At 42.1% G+C, this 20434-nt stretch overlaps 1 protein-coding gene across 1 annotated transcript in view; it reads left to right on the top strand.

Moving 5' to 3' along the window:
• Positions 1-7640: 7640 nt before the first annotated feature.
• Positions 7641-20434, top strand: part of PPFIBP2 (PPFIA binding protein 2) — a 93096-nt gene continuing 80302 nt past the window's right edge. The window contains exon 1 of the mRNA XM_054283603.1: positions 7641-7718. The gene's annotated coding sequence lies outside the window, so the exon portion shown is untranslated. The remainder of the gene's footprint in view (positions 7719-20434) is intronic.

Here is a 20434-nt window from a genome sequence, read left to right as displayed (position 1 = left end):
TATCCAGGCAATTCAAAATATGTTGGCAATGGTCATATGCTTGTCTATGTTTTGATGTTTGAAAAACAGATGAGATCTAATCTTTTTATGAAAAAACATTTGAGTTCTCCCCACGCACCTGATAAACCTCCATAGGTTTATCAGCCAGAGCACAGCACTGACATCCAGCTGGGACAATTAAGTTGCAGTTCTCTTACTAGATATGATTTTACTGACTCCCTCTAATGGAGGAAGAGGGCAAGGAAGGTGCTGCTTATTGTGTCCACAAGCAAATTTTTGGTGAAATATTTATATTTACATTGTCTGATATTACTCACAACACCAAATTAACTTCAGCACTGTAAATGTCACTACCCACAAACACTGCTTTTCATTTCAGCCCTGTTTGTGTCCAAACTAAAAGAGTTTGTGGGGCTGTTTGGTGAGGACATACACCATCACATGACTGACTAGCCAGAAAAACAACAAGGAATGCTCAAAAACAAGATGTGAATACTTTTTTAAAAGGAATGTGATGTGTACACAGAAAGAGGATGTCTGATGATGCAAAAGCAAAGCAGAAGCTAAATTCCTTATTCATTCCATTACTTCAGGAAAACAAATATCCCATCTGTGCCCTGGGTAAAGCCAGTGGTTTAGGCACTCCTATGGTGAACTAGGCTTTAGGAACCAAGAAGATTTTTAAATGAGCCTGAAAAAAGTGAACATCTTCCTAAACAGTTCAGCTAAAAGTCCCAGAAGAAATCTTAAGATCTTAAGAGCAGGAAAAAAAATCATTTGCAATAGCAAAAACATGAAACACTTCTAAGGCTCAATCCATGAGCCACAATTCAGATGTGGCTCAGAAAACCACTGTCTAAGTCTATAGTTATGACAGAAATGCAGCTCTTGTCATACCAGCAAGTTTTTGATACCGAGGTGCTTCCTTTGGCTGGACATAAATTCACACCAGGAAGAAAATAACGGTGATTAAAAATATGCAAAAAAATTCTAGTTCCATATCAAGAGCAGAGCACATGTACTGCAACAAATATGAGAACCACAATCAAGATGACTGACCATCATTATTTCCTGTTCAGAGAGGATTTTGGGGGAGCTAGGACCCCCTATTTCATAATATTACAAGTCAAAGACAGAGTACGTTAAGAAGCTGCAAAGAATGAAATAATGCATTATGATAAATACATCTCAAATTTTAGATTGGATCTGTGGAAAGAAAATTAAACTGCAAATTACCTGAAAAGGCTTGCTCACTGCCCAAATGTCAGGATTTACAGCACTCATAAATATCTTTTTCTATGATTAATTGTGCTTTTCCTTGAGCTAACAGAAAGCATGGCAAAGCACAGAAGCAAAGTTTCGGTTTTCAAACAGAGACAAGTTTATTTAGAGGCTTATGTAGCTGCAATCAGCATGGAATCACAAGAGGATTCAGAGGTCATGGGCAGTGAAACACAGGTTTTCTCAGTCAATCAGAACTGAGATCAAGCTGAAAACAACCCTTCTGAAAGAGCTCGTGCTGGAATTAACTTGGTTCCCCACCAGCTCCACTCTCAAGGTGGCAAAATGTGCATGAAGGCTGTACAGCTTCTACCCCTAAGGTGTAGTCCAGTTTCTAAGCCAGCTAATTTTAAGAAAGTAAAAACGAATCAGGAGAAAATTTCCTGGTTGCTTCTAAAATGTAATGAAAGTACAGTGACCAGGATATGGGCAGTCATCTACAAAACATCAAAACATGTATGGAGCCCAAAGGCAGGGCAGAAGGAAAGAAGCTCTTTGGACAAAAAACAACAACAACAAAAATCCCCCCCCAAAAAAATCCAAACAAAAAAAATAAAAAACAAACAAACAAACAAAACAAACAAAAACCAAAAAACCCCAAAACAAAACAAAAAAATACAAATAAAACCCCCCAAAAAACAAAAACAACAAAAAAAAAGAAACACAAAAGACCCCCCACAAACTCTAAGAGCAAAGAACTGCTGAAAACCTGCAATCTGTTGGATAAACAAAACAGGTCTTAGGTGCTCAAGTCTCAGAAAAACACCAAGTTTATCTCTGAGGGTAGAGAGAGGAACAAAGGAAATGGGAAAACGGCTGAAATTCAGATTTCAGAGAGGCAAGAAGGGTTCCCTGACAGGAAATCTGTATTGTGCAAAAACCAGGCCACGTTTCCCCAGGGAACCTGTAAATCCAGGAGTTCCCACTGCTGTGTCACTCAGGGTCAATTACTCACAATTTCCAGGCCACGCAAGCTCTGGATAACCCACGTGGGTTATCAGCTGCTGGGTCCAAGACAAGCCCTGGAGGTCAGGACCTGCTGCTTTTCCCTGCCCTTGGCTTGGGGTTTTCAGTGGGATTTTTGCTGTAATGGACCTTAATGACTGCTCTGGGACTGACACTTAGGATGTGAACCAGCAGGGACTCAGCTCTGCAGCTGGCCGCTCTTTAATCTGCCCTGTGAGGTGAATTCCCATCCCAACAAACAGCAGAAAACAGCAGAGCAGAGCTGAGCTTGGGCATGTGAGCAAGCTCCTGAGCGTCAGCTGAGCGCCAGGAGCTGACCCTGTCTGCTCTGGCTCCTCTTGGGGTTAGATGAAAGGGGCTTAGGCTAATCTTGCCTCCTGAGAGCCGGGACAAGTCCCAGCCCACAGCTCATTTCTGCAGCTCGGCCAGCACAGGGCGTTCACAGCTGAGCCAGGGCTGCCCCCAGGGCTGCCCCAAAACCAAAAGAGAAGGCATGAGCTGCTGCAGCTGGGTGTGGGGCTGTGGGAGAAGGGCTGAGAGAGAGCCACCACCCCCCTGACACACAGAGGGGAGCAAGGAGCAACGCCATCAGGGCAAGAGGCCCAGCTGGTGCCCTGCCTCCAAGCTGGCAGGTAAGCTGAACTCAGTTTCTCTGCTGTTATAGTCTCTCTTGATGTTTGAAGGGACAGGATTTCATGTGTTTGTTGTTTGTTTTCTTTTTTTAATAAGAAATACCTTAAAAAAAACTGACTAGATTTTCTGAAGACATAATGTGACGACAGACATCTTTTCAGCTTAATAACATCTTCTGTAGCTCACAAAGCCTTTCTAGCATGCTTTTCTTTCTATTCCCCACAACGAATTCAGGCATTTGTTGAATCCCCCAGCGGTGTGACTAAACAAATCCCACGACTGAACATCACCACGGAACACCAGCTTGCATGGGGCTGTGTTCTCCACACCAATACACTCAGCCACACAGGGTGTAAATCCTGCGTCTCCTGATGGTGAGAGCAAATGCAGATGTTGGAAACAGCTGTGCCTACCTGAAAAGCCTGCAGCTGCCCCCCGCCAGCTCTTGGTTCACTGAAGCAGGTTTGCCAACCCCAGAATTTATAAAATTTTGTTTACCTGCTCCTCCCCCCAAACCTCTCAGGGTTTAAATCTCTCTTAGCGAGTGATTTAAAGGCTGAACACGAGATGGCGCCAAGTCCTCGCAGCAGCACCACCTAAATTTGGATAATTCCACCTGCCTCAGGTGGAATTCCAGTTGCAGCGAGCAACCTCATTCATGGATTGCTTAAATCTTTTTTTAAAACGCTGGATGAAAGGGGCAACAGACTGCTGAAAGGCTTTATTTAAGGACTGCACGTGTCAATGGAGTATTCTGGGGTGAAATGGGAAGACTGGGGGAAAAGCCCCAAACTGCTCAACAAATATAGTTCTCTCTGGCAAAACCATCCACATATTGAGGAATTTTTTAAACTGTATATGTGTATATATATATATATATATATATATATATATATATATAAACTAGTAAGAAGACCTCTCTATCATGTGTTCTGCTAAATGATGACAGAGGAAAAATAAAATTCTGGTTTCGTATCAAGGAGCTGTAGCTAATGTGCAAAATCTCATTATTCTAGTTTCTAAATGCAGAATTTCTACTTTTATGCAGGGGCAAAACATCTCTATTCAAGCTCTCAACTTGAATGTTTCAAAGTCATTCCACCAAGCAGAACAAACCGCAGGCATACCTTAACCAATTAAAAAAGAAAGTTTTCAAAGGGTAAGAGAAGGTTGTGCCAGAGGAAATTGGTGACGTGACTGCCCACAAATCTCAGCTAAAGATAAAGCAGGGTGCACTTTCTAGTGAGACAGAATGGATTAGCTGCATGGAGTCCATGGGGAAGGATCCTCCAACACATTATTTCCTGTCTGCAGCTAATTTATCCCCATTTACAGGAAGGGAAACCCCTGAGCGTTTCAATGGGTCACTTTTTTCAAAGAAAAGAGATTACACAGTATTGCAGCTTTCACCATCCTGCATCATGATGTTTATTTGTTGTTTTAACGCTGGTGTTTCCCAGCCTGCAGCCTATGAGGGCTGTGATTTTGGGGGAAGCAGTGCAACCATACTGTGGCTAACTTTTGTTGTAGTCTTGGAGAAAAGATTTCATAAAGAAGGATGTGAAATCTTGTGAGAATTCTTGAGCAAATTGCTACTAAAATATCTGAGTGGTTGGGACCGAATTCAGGCTACTTTAGCTGCAACTAATTTACTCTCCTTCATAAACAGGAAAATTACAGCTTCATAAAAACCTTTCAGCAAATATAACAGCAATTTGGAACACACTGAAAAGTGATGTATCAAAAGATGATTTTTTTTTTTTTTTTTAATTTCCTGCCTTATAACCACGAGTTTCTATCCAGGGAGCACGGCCATTTAGAGCCCTCATCTCAGAGTCTGTTTTGGCCCTTACCCCTCAGGGACTGTGATCCATTTTGCCACTTTTCTGCACAATCCACTAACAGGGCAAGCAGCACAAGGAAAGAACCCCTGGATGCACCAGCCTAAGCACCACCCAGGCACAACTGCAGGGTCAGGAACCTGGCCTGAACTGAAACTCAGCATTGCCAAAGTGACCCAAAATGTGACTGCGGCGCTGAGGAAGAGAAACTCGGTCAGGTCTGCTCAGTGACTTTCAAGAACATAAGAATAAACCCTGGTGATTAAATCTCATCAGGATAAACTGTGGGAGATCTCACAGAGAATTTGTCTTTTGGGATGGAAAAAGTGAAGATGGTTGGTAAAGCCCCAGTGCTCTGCTTTGGGGCTCCCGACTTGTTTTTCTCGTGGGTCTTTTCCGAGAAGGATGATTCTGCTCTCCCTGAATAAACCCCATTGTTGCACAAGAGAGGCAAAGACTCAGCACAATGCCAGCTTTGTGGCAGTCATGGGTCTGCACCGCTGCAGCAAAGACACCGCTCTCATGGAAGGGGCGCTTCTGGAATGGTAATCAGCCAAGAGGCCAGCACAGCTGAGGGAGTGCCCCTGGAACCCGCTGCAATGGCAGAGGTGCAGAACTGACTCACTTATTGCAATGATAACAAACAGGACAGACAGGACCAACGAGCTAAAGGGAGCCCAGAATCAAGATTCTCTCTGCTTTCTGGTGGTGCAGCAATGTTGTGTCAAACACTAAAGAAGCTGTAAAATCACGAGCCGTGAACAGAGAGGGGCTTGTGCTGCGTGCTCAGCCTCCCTCTGCCCCTGCCTGCTCTTCCCAAGGGAGTGACAGTAATTGCCTCCTCATTCCAGGCCCTTCCCCTGCACTGGGGCAAGGCCCTGCTCGCCTTCCCAGCCCTGCCTGACGCTCCTTCTCCCAAAAACTGGAGAGCACCATGTGCCAGCAGGGGCTTGGCACTTCCAGGGCACGAATAAACCGCGCAGGAGGAGCCCTGTGTCAGTGAGGCTCACAGGTGCTGCTTCATGGGCAAAGCTGTCCACACACCTGTCAAGTGAGCTGGGAAAAAGGAGGGGAAACTGGGCTGCTTTCAACCAAGTTTTGCCCAGATTGTTCTAAATTCCACTGACTCAATACTCACTGCCCAATAATTTTTGGTATCGGTGTTATGAGAGATGCAAGTGTTACCAACCTGTGTCATTTTCACCGCTCCTCTACGTGGCCTGTTTAAGAGGGCTACCTCAAAGATGAGCCAAAAGACAAGAAACATTCAAAAGCCAAATTAATACACAGCCCGTGGATCCTTGCCAGGTTAAATTATTCTTTGGCGTGTTCAGAGACGTTTCAAAGGCATTCTACTTCACTTCCCATTTTCTCTCTCTCCCGCACCTTGGGCATGTCTGCTCTCTATGTCCAGTCCTCTATCTGGAATATCTGGTATGTGATTCATAGCCTTGGTGTTTTGTGTAAATTTAAAGCAAATCTGAAATAACATGTAATTCTTCCCAAGGTCAGAGAGTGGCTCAGCTGGTAACAGGGAACAAGTTTTAACACCCCAAATACACTGGAAGATTATTCTAGGCAAAAAGAGATTCTAAAACTGAGGAGAAGTGTTGTAAGTGACAAAACTACCTTAAAAAAACACGTGTATTTTAGACATGCTTAAACTATTTAGGTGAAAGATACCATAATGCCAGAAAAAAGGCAGCAAACTATAGGGGTCGAAATAAAACCAATCCACAAAGAGTGAAAAGTGTGTGTTAATTGCATTGTATACCTGTCTGGAATCTCTTTATCTCACTTTCTGCTAAGCAGTTACTTTTGTTTAGCCAGCTCCACAGAAAACTGACATCCCAGCCAGTGCAGCACAGGTCACCCCTTTGCTCAACAGAAACCCTTTATCCAATTTTTGCTCATCCAGGCGCCCCAATGATCACCAGGGAGCTCCCAATGACCAAAACCCACAGGAGTTTTAGTATTTTCAGGAGTGATCCTGGAATCTCTGGAGACAGAAGAAAATATACACTTCACGAGCGTGTTCTTGTTTAACGTTTGTGTACTTGCAGCCTTCCTGCACTTGAGGTTTTTTTTCAGTAAAAAAACCTCATTAGATCATTGACTCCTGCTCAGAAACCAGCCTCTAATGCTGATTTTTTTTTGCAAGTAAATGCTGATATGAAACAGCTGTAACAATATAAATATGCTGTTATTTCACTAAGAGAATTAGAGCCGGCGAGAAGTGTTTTAAGTAGAGAAACACCTGATTTTTTTTTTTCAAATCTTTGGAGCAGTCGGTGTTTTCCTCGGTCAATGCCCGTGTTAACCTGGAAAAACCCCCGGGGGGCGCTGGAAAACGCACCAAAAAAAAAAAAAAAAAAAAAAAAGGAAAAACAACATAAAATAAATACTTTCGATTCCAGCAATAGCGAAGCTGTGCAGAGAATTCCCGGAGCGCAGGAATTCCCTGGAGCACCTGCCCGTGCCGGGGGGGGCGCAGCGCCGGGCGCCGTCACTCGGGGGCGGCCCCGAGCGCGGCCGGGAACGGGAACACCGGGATCGGGACTGGAAAGGGAAAAAGGGAAAGAGATCGGGACTGGAAAGGGATCGGGACCGGCACTGGAAAGGGATCGGGACTGGAAAGAGCGGGCCCGGCTGTCACGAGTATCGCGGCTGTCCCGGAGCTGCGGAGGCAGCGCCGGGCACGATTAAGAAGAGGAGCAGGAGCAAGAGCAGGAGCAGGACAAGGACCAGGACCAAGAGCAGGAGCAGAACCAGAAGCAGGACAAGGACCAGGACCAGAATCAGGACCAGGACCAGGAGAAGGACACGGAGCAGGATCCGGATCAGGATCAGGATCAGGACCAGGTCAGCGGGCCCGGCGTGTCCGAGCGCGGCCGCTCTCGGCGCTGCTGCTGCCGCGGCCGCTCCTGTTGCTCTCCCCGCTCCATCCCATCTCATCCAAAAGCAGCGGGGCTTTTAAACAGACGCGGCTCCTGCGAGGTAAATATTTATCCTCCCGAGCTGCAGTTGGACTGGCAGGTCGGTAAATAAAGCGCTTTGTGGGCGGAGGGCAGGGGGTTCAGCGAGCTGATGACACCCAGCTGCAGCCCGGCTCTCCAAGGTGGGAGCCCTCCCCTTCCTCCCCTCCCCAGGCTTTGACAATCAACTATAAAAAAGCGGTGAAAAGAGGTTGTTTAGAGGCTGTTCGGGACAAAGTAGCCGGAAGATGAAGCTGTCTGTTCAAGCAGCACAGAGATAAGGAAGGTAAGGGCATGTCAAGTGATTCCCCAGTCCCGTGGGCTAGCGCTGCTCTGATAAAAACACCTCCTGACATTTGCAAGAAGGATAAGGAACCACCCTGCTTCGTGCATCGTCCTCTGCTCAGCTTTGCATGGGGCAGGAGAAGATGCTGAGGATCATTTTGACAGGTCTGACTGTGTGTGGGTGTAGTGCAATGCCTGCTTTTGAAGATTTGTGTGTACCGCACTTTGTATTTCCACGGCCAAAAAACGTAGTTTGCAATTTCAGATTTTTAATTTTAAGGTTGTGGAAGGAGGGGATTCACTGAGGGGTGCTTCTCTGGGGTTATTTTGTTGGGTGTTTTAATGAAAGGAGTATATGAACAAGTGCATAAAAGACTTCTTTCTGAAACTACTGTGGAAACGTGGAAAGAGCAGGTGGGAGGGCAAAGAAAGCAGAATTCCAGCTTTCCATGTTTATTTATTGACTTTGCCTGTGTTCCTGATTTTTACTTGCATCTGCTGTTTGAACTTTAAACCAATGAATCTTTAAGTTTCTCTCCATCTTTCTAATGGAGGAATACTTTGACTAAAACTCAGTACGCCAGGAAAGTGCAAGGTCAGACTGGGACAACCATAACCAAATAAGGGTTGTTGGTTTTTAGATGATATGGGTTTTCCGACCACTTGCTTCTAATTCCAGTTGAGAGCAATTGTAAAGGCCTCTTGGACCTGAAGGAAACCCAGTGTAAGTTAAAGAGGGGTAGAACTCAAAACCACCCAGTTTTGTCTTGAGGACAGGTATAGTTTGGTACCAGAATATGAGGAAAAAAAATATGTAATAATAATAAAATCATTTATAATGTACAAAGTAATTTCAAGTCCCCAGTAACAAGACTTAAGTTGAGGGATAACTCAAGACTGGTCTCACCACTGACTGCTGAAGTTTTATTCTGTTGTAGAGACACATGACTTGCCTGTAACTCTTCTGAACCAATGTTAGCATTGGTTTTGAAAGCTTAAATACTTTATTTACCTGAGCCAGGTAGTAATCAAACACCCTGACAAAACATACAGCAGCTTATCTGCCACCCATCTGGGGTTCTGCCCTATGGGAAGCCCAAATTAAAGGAAGGGGTAGGGACTGGGTTGATGTGTGTGGCTGGAACGTGGTAGGAATTGAGCTGGGGGTGTTGTTCCCTGATTCCAGCTTCCCTGGCTGCTTTCATCTCCTGTCCCAGGAAGCAGAGGGATTAGAGGGATGGTGCAGAGGGCACTTTCTGCTGCTGCCATCCCTGTTTCACCCCTATCCACATGCAGATAAACAGGGGAGACAGGAAGGAGGTGGGAAAGGAAAGGTGAGATAATAAGAGTTATCTTCCCCTCACTCCTCCTGTATCTGATCTCACTTCATCTTTCTTCGTGTGGTATCAGCAGTGTGGAAAAGGGATCAGGGGGTGTGTGTGTGTCCAGCAAAGGGAGAATGTTTGGGTGCAGGCACAGACCAAGAAGTGCTCTCTGGGCTCTTGGATCCATTCTCCCATTTTTCTGTCATGCTTGTTACACTGGGTCAGGGCTTCTCCAGGCAGACCATGCAGGCAGCAAAATGTGGCTCCATGTGGCAGAGAGAGTTGGAATGGAGACATGGGGACAGATGGACAAGAGTAGAATGAAGACCTCGACAATCACCTTCCTCAACACGCTGATTGTGTCAGCAAACAGGCAGGAAAGGCAGAGGGACAATGTCCTGTGAGTGCAAAAGAGGAGAAAATGAAAACACAACAAGAGGCACTGAGCCTCATCCTTGTTATTCCGAGTGCAGCTCTGCCCCCAGCCCTCATTTTCCTCACTTGTTTCCTCTTTGCCGCTTTCTGGTCTCTCTCCTCAAAACAAACAAACTCCCACAGATCCGGACAAGGCACTCATCCCCAGACACTGCTTTCACTCTGGTGAGGCCACTCAGGGGCACACCAGAAACTCAGCTGGTTTTCCCTGCAGCTCAGGATTTGTTTGAGCTCAGGCAGCCTTGACCTGGTAAGATGAGCAAAGGACTGTGTTCACACAGGTAAAGCAAAAAAATCCACCTTCCTCCTGCTCCCTTCCCCAGAAAAGGCATTTACAGCAATAGGAGGAAACCTCCTGCTTGCTTTAGAAGTCTATAATGTGATTTAGTTTGTCAAAGCGGGGAGTGATAAATAAGGAAATGTGTTTCATGATAATGATCGCTCAGCGTAGGTGCAAAATCATTGAACGTGCTGTACAAAGAAAGGGTTTTGTGTTTTCCAGAAATACCCAAGGGTGTGGAAATAGCAGTGCAGCAGAAGATGACATTGCTTAGGGCAGTGGATTAGGACTGTCAGAAGTCACTTTTCTATCAGTGAAGTTGCATCACTCCAGTCTCTGGGGATGTTTTTCATTCCTTTTGCCACCCCATTCCCAGAGATCACCTCAACCTCTCTGGATATAACCTTGAAAATCTCCTCAGCTACTCAGGAGGGTTTAGCAGCAGTGGATGTCCCTGGAGGGACACTTGATCAGTTACCAGGGTTCTGTAGATATGTGTGAAATAACTTTGCTTCAGTCAATACCCTGAGAACTGCAAAGACTGAGCAGTGAATTAGGTTCTTTAAATTATCCCCAGTTTGCTTTTGTCTGTGCAGTGCTATCAACTCACCTGTTGCTTTGAAGCTGAAGAAGCTGAGAGTTCCCCTTTGCTCAATCTGTTCTTTGCTTTTGTCTAGGTACCAGCTCTGAGGTGATGTCTTTGATAACCTGTGGCAGGTTGAATTTCCTCCCTTCTTCTTTCTTCCACCTTTACAACATTTTAGCTCTTCTTTTACCCAGATGCACATTAAGCAACAAAATAAAGGTGCTTTTTTTCTTGTAGCTAGATGCCTCTGCCTGCATGTTTTAGTGTGACATTTTTATTTCAAGTCTCTCTGACCTTGTAACATTGCAGTTACCTTTTTTGTTTCCATCTTCACGTGTTTCTTTTCTATAAAACCATTTCTCAGTAGCACTTTGCTCTTATCTGGTAATTCACTGATGCAGAGAACAAAGCAGTTAAATTACAAAGATAATTTCATTCTGAAGCCAACATAAAAAGTAAATCCTGGTGGCACTGTTGCCAGTCTAGGTCAATTTGTGTTTATAATGTGCACCTGCCAAGTTCCAGTGTAGTGGTTTAGAGGATTTTAAGCACAACCTGGATTTTGAACTCTAATTTGATAACCTGTACAGCAAGATTTTTATGACTGTTTTGTGGTTCACTAGTATTTCTGCAAAACCTGTGACTGAAACTTGCCAAGGGGAAAGAGCTGTATATTTTCATAGAGATTAAAAATGAAAATGTGCTATCTTCAAATGCCTAAACCAGGGCTTTATTTCTCTGTCGGATCATCAACAAACAAATGAGGGACCATTAGTGGTTTTCTCAACTTTGTGTATGTGATATATAAAATGCATTCTGTGTTTCTCTGTTTAGTCAGATTTTCCGGGTTAAATCGGAAGTAGCTGAAGATAAAAGTTGAGGATTGAATACAGGTTAAAATAGAGCACTTAATAGAGGGGTAAAGATAAGAAACCTGGTGTGACCAGACAGTGCAATTCAGGGAATGGTAAATAATGGATCTGACTTCCAAAAAGTTGCAAGTATAAACCGGTGATCGTATGAGAAGCCATTGGCATATCACCCAAGGAAATGGTGATAAATCAATGGTGGTTTCCTGCAGCAGATGTGAATTTGGAGAAAACAGATCAGCTGATTCTCCTTCAATGAAACCTCGCATTGGTTTGGAGGGCTGAAATCAGACTGAACACTCGAAGTCAAGAAAAAGGCAGGTCCAAAGGATGCCTCTGTTCCAAGCCTTGCTTATCCAGTGCTGACTGTGAGTGTTGTTGCCATTAGAGCAACAGAGAGTGTGTGAATATTCACAGGGAATGATTCACTCCCTGCTTAGGTCTTCACAGTCTTTAAGATCAACAGATTGTGTGCCAGTTAAAGTAATTAGTGAAGATAAATCTAAGCTGTTGCATTTTAATCTGGATTTCCATCACTTAGAGTATGGGAACTCCTGTTTTACCTTCTCCTCCTCTGAAAACAAGTCTGGTTGGTCTCTGCATTCAGAGGTGACTTTGCTGGGGTTGCCTCCTTTCTTCTCTATGTACTACTCCCACAAAAAAAAAAAAAAAAAAAAAAAAAAAGGAATTTTATAATTTTATTTCCAATTTGCACTATTTTCAACCCAAAGTTTAATTCAGAAATCTTATTTGGACAGGGGAAGATATTTGCCAAGAGTCTCTTGAATGTAGTGAATCATATTTTTATTCCTCTGCAGGGCAGATGGTAGCATCTGCTTTAATAAAGCATAATCAGAACATCTTATTCTAATGGCATTGCAGTAAGATTTATGAGTGTGTTTCTGGGATGATCATAAAATAATGAGCATAATCCAATCAGCTCCCAAACAGAAGAATTCTGATGTCTCACTCCAGACAAAAAAAAATAAAAATCTCTAGCAAACACCTTGGGGAGATAACCCATTTTGTGTGGATAGGTAGGAAACAAGCACATACCACTTATGAAAGTAGGATATGTTATTTTCTTGAAGAGTGTTCATTACATCTGAAGAAAATAAAAATCAAAATTAATGAAGTCAGTATTTTCTTTTCTTGAAGTAATCTTCTGTAAATAAAATAGAAGCATATGTGCAAAATATTTTAGTGTTAGTAGAGATTATTTTAAACTTGAAAATTTGAGTCACGGGTGTTATAAATTAACTATTTATTGAACTAAAACATTCTTCAATTTAGAAAGGTGAATGCATACAAAATAGAAACGTTACCTGAAACTGTAAGTACAATTCTCAATCTGCTCTGGCAGACTTTGTATGTATAAAAAGAAAATCAAATTAGAACTTTTGTCACTAAAAGAAAGTTGTTCTAACAAGCTTTTGTGCAAGAAGGAGGTCTGCTCTGTTGTGAAAAATACTGAATAACCATCAGTAGTTACCCACACTATGCCCAGTGCAGTGCGGGCAACATTTCATAATAATTGTAAATGAGACAAAGATTGGAAAACCATTTTAAGAATTGTGGTCCGAATCTGTTTTGCCTTGATTGCCTTCTTCATTTTAATTAGGAAACTTGGTAGCATCTTCAGTTTCCTCTGCAGATTGTGAAGCACAGCTGGTTCTCATTTAACTGGCAAAAGGCAGATTTTAGAAACCTGCTTTTTTACCTTTTTTTTTTAGCATGAGGAGAGGAGTTTATGTTCAGAGTAAATGGTTTGTTAGAAAAGGAATTCAAACTCTAAAATGTGGCTGGGATTTGCCAGCCATTTGTAGTTTTTATCTAATCAAAGCTTCTGATTATCCAGGACTAATTGCAAATGGGAGTGGCAGCTGCTCACTCTCTTTGGAAACCCAGATTTGGGTACTTAGAAGAGCTTCCAAATTGGTAGGGACTGATAAAAGTGCCATACCAAGCAGAATGTTCATAAATACCATTTCACTGTAAATGAATTTTATTTGCTTTTCTTAACTAAGGAGTAAACAGAATTGTTACATGTTTACAGCACAGTATTGAAGCAAAACTACCCCTTATCAATAAACAGTAATAGAGGGGAAAAAAAGTCTTCATGACAGAGCTGTATTTTAGCGTTTGCCAATATGACCATTTTCTTCTTTTCAAGTAGGAATGGATAGGATCTATATTATTTTGGAATTAATGAAACTGTCCTGAATATTTCCACTTGGAGGCTTGAAAACAACTGAAACAAAGACTAAATATCTCTTATATAATAGCAAACCAAATTTTCCTTCCAAATTTAATAGAAGAGTACAAAGATGCCACAATTACTGGTATGGAAGCAGACTTTGATCCATTTTCTGGAAAATTAAATAAACTGAAGAAACTGATAGTGAATTCTGATTCCCTTTTCTCTCCTGAAATAGAAGCAAAAGATAACGTTATCAAATAGAGAGTCATTTCAATACCTTAGTCTTTTGTCTGTATTTTGTTTTGATTTTGATGCAAGTGGCCCCAAATGCAAGAAACTTCTGACAAACGTTTCATGTGGGCAAATCAGCTGGTAGCTGTTAGGGATTAAAGGGCTTTGCAAGTCATTAGCCTGAAATAATTTCATTTTGTGGCTGTATTAATAAGCAGGTCAAATAAAGGCATTGCTATCAAGCATTAAAATTCATGATTAATTTATTACCTCAGGGAACTCCACAGGTGTATTCACAGACCAAATATGAGTAGTAGGACTTTCAAATAGTTCTTAAAATTTCAACCATATGAAAGACTTCTTGGAACTGGAAGTAACATACAGTAGAGTTTTAGCTAGAGTTTGATTTTTTTGGCAAATCCTTTTGTGTCATTGTTCATGTTCAAGTTGTTAAATACTTATCAGAATACTTATCTGGGAAGGAGTCTAGAGACATCCTCTGTGTGCTTATTATAATGGTTTAACTTGTGGATTTTTCATGCCCTAAAAGTAGTGGGAATTGAGAGAATAAAAGATTTCCTTTAAACATACCCCAGTGATGGACCCCAGCATCCTGAACTTCAGCTGTAAATATGTACAGAAAACCCAGGAGAGCACTGAGTTGATGAACAGGTCTGTTCCTAGGTCCAGCTTTTGCGTTCAGTTGATTTGCAAAACTCCCAAAATCTTTCTGTGACTTAGCAAAATCTGCGAGCCAAAACGACAGACCTGGAATATGGAAACTTTGGAGACTTGGAACGGGAGGCTTGGAAGTTTTACTGAGCAGTCAGTCAATATCTGGAAATGGCACGTACTTCCAGAGTTTTGCAAATTCAAAAAGGCTTCCTGCTGCATGGAACTGGGGCTTTGCTTTTTCTTATCTCTTTCTCAGTCCCTCGTCTCATGTATAACATACAAGGAGAAATTTACGTTGATTTGGCTTATCCTTGCTAAGATGATTCGACATGGAAACGTATTCATTTTTCATTTGTGTAGAACTTGGAAAGAATCCCTGGAAATGGTTGGCAGACACTGCATGATGGGCTCTGTGGGTGGAAAGAACTTGAGAACACCTCTCACAGCTGGTACTTTTTAAAAGGTGCAATATTTTACAGGACAATTTGGGGATCTCTTTTGTATCCTGTGCCACAGGAGTGTCCCCTTTGTGGAAGCAGTACAGTGAGCACTTCAGGACTCTTTTTAAGCTGATAAAATCCTTTCCCCAGGCACTCAAAATTGGATATACAGTTGTTTTTTTTATTCTATTATTGCTTGTTTTAGTTGTTGTGATAGAGTCAAACCAGTAGCAGTGCACAAAGATGAGTGTGAGATACAAGAGCTGTCACAGACATCTTTTAGCAAAAATCCTTTCCTTAGGATTTTTCCTCCTGAGAAGCTGAGAGGCCTCAGGAACAAAATGTAAAGAATGGTTATCTGCTGCTGTGGAATGCAACAGGTGCATCTGTGATTGGTCTCATGTGGATGTTTCTAATTAATGGCCAATCACAGTCAGCTGGCTCAGAATCTCTGTCTGGGACAGAAGCTTTTGTTATCACTCTTTCTTTTTCTATTCTTAGCTAGCCTTCTGATGAAATCCTTTCTTCTGCTCTTTTAGTATAGTTTTAATGTAATATATATCACAAAATGATAAATCAAACCTTCTAAAACGTGGAGTCAGATCCTTGTCTCTTCCCTCATCCAAGAACCCCCGTGAACACCATCACAAAGACCTGAGTACTTGGGTGGGTTTTCAGGGAGGGGAATCCCTTAGGAGCCTTCCCTGGGTAAATATGTGTTTCTGTGAGCAAACACAGCCTCCATCAAACAGGTCACTGAGGGGGCCTGGATATCTTGTCACACATTAATTGTGGCTGCTCCCTTTCCCTCTAAAGTCAGCTTCTGGTTTCAGTGCGTGCCCGATCTGTCTCCAGGCACCTTGGCATTCACTTTTCCTGCAGGATTCACTGGAAAAACAAGGATAAAGGGTGGTGCATTCTTCTTGCCACTTGTAATAATGATTCTTCAGCTGGGGGATGTTTTATGTTTCTCTCACCTCTGTGAATCTTCAAAGTATTAAATGTTGCTCTTGGATGTCCAGAGCTGCTCTTCTGTCTGTCTTGCAGCATTACCTATCTGTATAAAGCCTTTATTTTTTCCAAAGTTAGAAAATCATGTTACTCCATTAAGTATGGAAAGCAATTATGATAGGAGGCTGGGATTTAACTTCAGTGTTTTAGTGATTTGACTTTCTTAGTGTTGGCCAGTTCTGCAGGGAGTAAATTGTCCCACATTCTGAATAATGGAGGAGCAAAACCAGCAAAATATGTCGTTTCAAACCAAGGTTTTACTTGCTGTGAACAATTTTTGCCTCTTGGTTATGGTGTCCAGGTGTTGGAATGATGAGTTACTTGTGTGTAGAGTTGTCTTGTTCAAGTTTAGGGCTTGATGTGATCGATGATCTCAGACTTAGGGAGAATTTAACAAAGCTTTGAGGAGAAGGATGTACCACTGAGAGTGGGCACAAGGAATGCAGAATTTACAGGCCACAGGGACTTTGGGCAGAATTCCCAAGGTAAGGAAGAAAGTAGCAAAGCCAGCTCAGCAACTGGTGCAGCTGTGCTCTGTGTGTGGGCTGGTCTCTGGCCCACCAGGTGAAATAACCAATTTGGGGACAGCAGTTATACCTATTCTTGAGGCAGAGAAAGAGGAAAAACTTAAATATAGCTTTTTTTTCCCAAGGATATTTTCAATGATCTTCAGGAAGCAATCTATATGGGAATGTTTTGTTTATAAGCACAGGCATTGAACTGGCACAGCTGTTAAAATTTATATTTTTGTGGATGTGCTGAGTAATGTGGGATGTGGAGCTTTTCATAGTGATCCATTTGCTGTTCAGCGCTTTTAATCCAAGCGGATTCAATTTTGATGAATTTGCTGTTTCTAGCAGAAGTATGTTTTTCTTCTCATTGTTTCCCACAGACACTTTCCTCAAAATAGCTACTGAAGCTTCAATTTATACAGAAGTGCTTGATACTGTCAGTTCCTGTTAGGATGAATTCAACATATTTGTATCCACAGATGCAGGTTGGGTAGTATCAGAGCAGCCTAGTGAGTGTTATTTATAAATTGCTGCACAGAATGTTTCAAAGGGGGAAAAATACTGATGTGAAAATGAATTTTGCAAAGTCAAAAAGTTGACTTTTTAGTGCACGTTCTCAGTCTTTGCATCTAAAGCTGAGTTTAGACTTCCCAAGAGCCTTCATGTCATGTTTATGAAGCTGAGGGAAATTCAGGAGAGAGCTTTATAATCAGAGTAAGTAGATAGTTTTGAAATAATAGATATTCATAAGAAATATTTTTCTTCCATGTGTGTGTTGAGCTGTTTTTCTGTGTAGTCTAACCCAGACCTCAGGGGTTTTTTTACCTTAGATATCTTGTGGATGAGCATTGCCTCTCTGGATTGCAGGAAATCAGTTTTCTAGCTCACCAACTCTGCTCTTTGTTCTGAGGTTCTGCTGCAGGAAAACCCAACTGGGGTCCCTCTGCATCCACTGGTGCCAATTCCTTCCCTGATCCTCGCCCTTCCCACTGTCTGCCCATGTTAAGGCGAATTTAGTGCTCTCCGTTCTTCTAAACCTCCCGAGTGAGTTATTTCTGTAAAGATTCGTGGCTTTTACACAGAAACATCCACACCTCCACCTATGACATCATTTGTCGCAGACATCTTTTATGGAAAATCCTTTCTTTAGGATTTTTCCTCCTGAGAAGTTGAGAGGCCTCAGGAACAAAATGTAAACATTGATTATCTGCTGCTGTGGGATGCAACAGGTGCATCTGTGATTGGCCCATGTTGGTTGTTTCTAATTAATGGCCAATCACAGCCCAGCTGGCTCAGACAGAGAGCCAAGCCACAAACCTTTGTTATCATTCTTTGCTATTCTATTCTTAGCCAGCCTTCTGATGAAATCTTTTCTTCTATTCTTTTAGTATAGTTTTAATGTAATACATACCATAAAATAATAAATCAGCCTTCTGAAACATGGAGTCAGATCCTCATCTCTTCCCTCATCCAAGAACTCCTGTGAACACCATCACAGTCATTCTTTTGCATCGCTCTAAAAATCAGAAATGCCCTGCACCTTGAAAGAGTCCCATGGCATTCCAGAGGCTCCATGGGCTCTGCCAGCTCCCTGAGCAGTGTTTGCTCCTTGTTGGCAAGGCTGCTGATTTCTACAATGATCCTAAGGAACCGAAGAAACAGAGAAGATTGGTGTAGAAACTCAGTGCATCCTTCTGGGTGTCCAGAGTTGCCAAGGACCTCACCAAGGGGCTCAGAGACCCTGGCACACAGCCCAGAACACCTGGGGATTTGATTATGACCCTTGGAGCAAATTACCAGCTTTGTATGAGGGCCTGAAAGTCACACAGGTTTTAATAGTGCAATGACAAAATGATCACAGGGTGAAAATGTAGATGTTAGGATTTTCGGAATGGGGGTTATGGGGACAAGATGGAGGAATCTGGGCATGTCCAGCCTTTCTTCTTCTTCTTCTTGTTCTCCATTTTCTGCCGTGATGTTGGCACTTGGGGATTGGTGTAGAGTAGAAGTGCACTGTCTAACATGGGTGATGCCTTTTGGGAATTAAGTGTAAATGTGTTATGCGTAGTGTGTAGTATAAAAAGACAACACAAAGAGTGCCTGTGGCTGCCCTGCTGAGCAGAAAGAAAATTTTATAGATAACAATTAATAAACAACTTCAAGACCAAAACCTGAAGAGCTCTGACTTGTTCTTCAGAGCAGAGACACCCTGCAAATCTTGGGGCTGCAATTAACAACCAAATACCTGAGATATTGGAAAATTGGACCTCCTGCGTTTCTTTGGGATACAAAATCTTCTGGCCCTGTGTTAGCACTGTTTAGTTTGTCTAAATTTATAGGATTTTTTTGCAGTGACTAGCTTTGAAAAATTTTGCTTATCATATCTACCTAATCTCTCTCCATTGCTGTCAAGGATTTGTCCTCTGCTTTACTCCAGGGCACAGTTAATTTGTGCATTAGTTCTGTGTTTACTTTTATTATAATTCCTCACCTTCCAATTTACCGGAGCATGAATTTACTTACATGCTGTGGGGTGTGGGGGGAAGGTGTAGTCTGAGCAGTTTCCCAGGCATTGGAGCTGGATTTCAGCAACTTCAAAGATCTCCTTGAAATTTTGACCTTCGTGGAAGCAAATTCAGAGCTGTGACCTTGAGGCCAGTGAGACTGGAAGGAAAAATAATTAAAAAACCCCACAGTTTATTTTAAATGTTGAAATTTTAAGGATCTGAATTTTCTTAGTTGCAAAACTCTCTGAACTAGATATGAACTGCAATACCAAATCCGACTTTTGTATGTGTTTATTTTAAGAGCAGAAATGTTCATATTTTGGCTTTTCTCTCATGTATTTTATCAGGTTCAGCTGAAGTTTATATCCAAACTATTTATTCATTGTGTTGCTGTTTTTTTTTTTTTTTAATTTTAACTAAATAGGTGACAGAAAAGTGAACTAAAGTAATTAGACTTTTTGAACTTTTTCATATTTTGGCTCAGAGACTTTCTTCTTGTGTATTTTATCAGGTAGCGTTTTGTTCAGCTGAAGTTTATATCCAAACTATTTGCTCATTGTGTTACCTTTTTTTTTTTTAATTTTTATTTTAACTAATCAGATGACAGAAAAGTTAACTAAAATAATTAGACTTTTTGGGCTTTATACAGTAACATTTAATGCAATTGTGATCTTAAGATTTGCAAAGTCAGAAGCTATACCATTTTTCCTTTATACTGCGTGTAGCACAGAAAACTTCAGATATCTGACAACATGAAAATAAACGATGAAGGGCCTTTTTAAGCTTTCATGGACAAGGTTTAAAGCAGCACTGAGGGCTGAAGGGCTTCCTGCAGTGGCTGGAAGTGTTACAGAGAGGGGCTGGAGAGAGCTCACTTTGCACATGCCATTCTGCCAGCGTCAGCTCTTAATTGTAAGGATGAGACTTTGTGCAAACATGAGTCAGGAAATTTGGTTATGGTACCAGGAGGAGCTGTAACTCAATATCCATCAGCCCTGGGGAGGAGCTGCTGTGAGGTGATCTGTGTTTTGAAGCATCAAGTATCAGTCAGTCAGATCTAGCATTTTTTTTTAAAGGGAGCTTTATTTTTTCCTTTGCCTTCTGTTCCCCCCTCGGAATCGAAATTCAGGCTTGTATTAGCAAACTTAATGGGTTTATTTTTGAAAAGAGATGTCTGGTTTTGACTTGGCCGCTTCATAGTGCAGTGAGTTTAGCTGTGTATTTTAAATCAAATTATTCAGCACATCATGTGCAAGAGCATTATTGCTTTTGGCTTGTTGCTCGGACTTTCATCAGTAACACACAAATATGGCTTTTACAGTGCCAAGGTGCTTCACTTCAGGATACCCCCTCCTATAAGGATCCCCAGCAGCTTGTTGAAT

The sequence above is a fragment of the Melozone crissalis genome, unplaced genomic scaffold, assembly GCF_028551555.1.
Source record: "Melozone crissalis strain CALT ecotype California unplaced genomic scaffold, PUWL_Pcris_2 ptg000038l_1, whole genome shotgun sequence".
NCBI lineage: Eukaryota > Metazoa > Chordata > Aves > Passeriformes > Passerellidae > Melozone > Melozone crissalis.
This window is presented reverse-complemented; position numbering and strand designations above follow the sequence as displayed.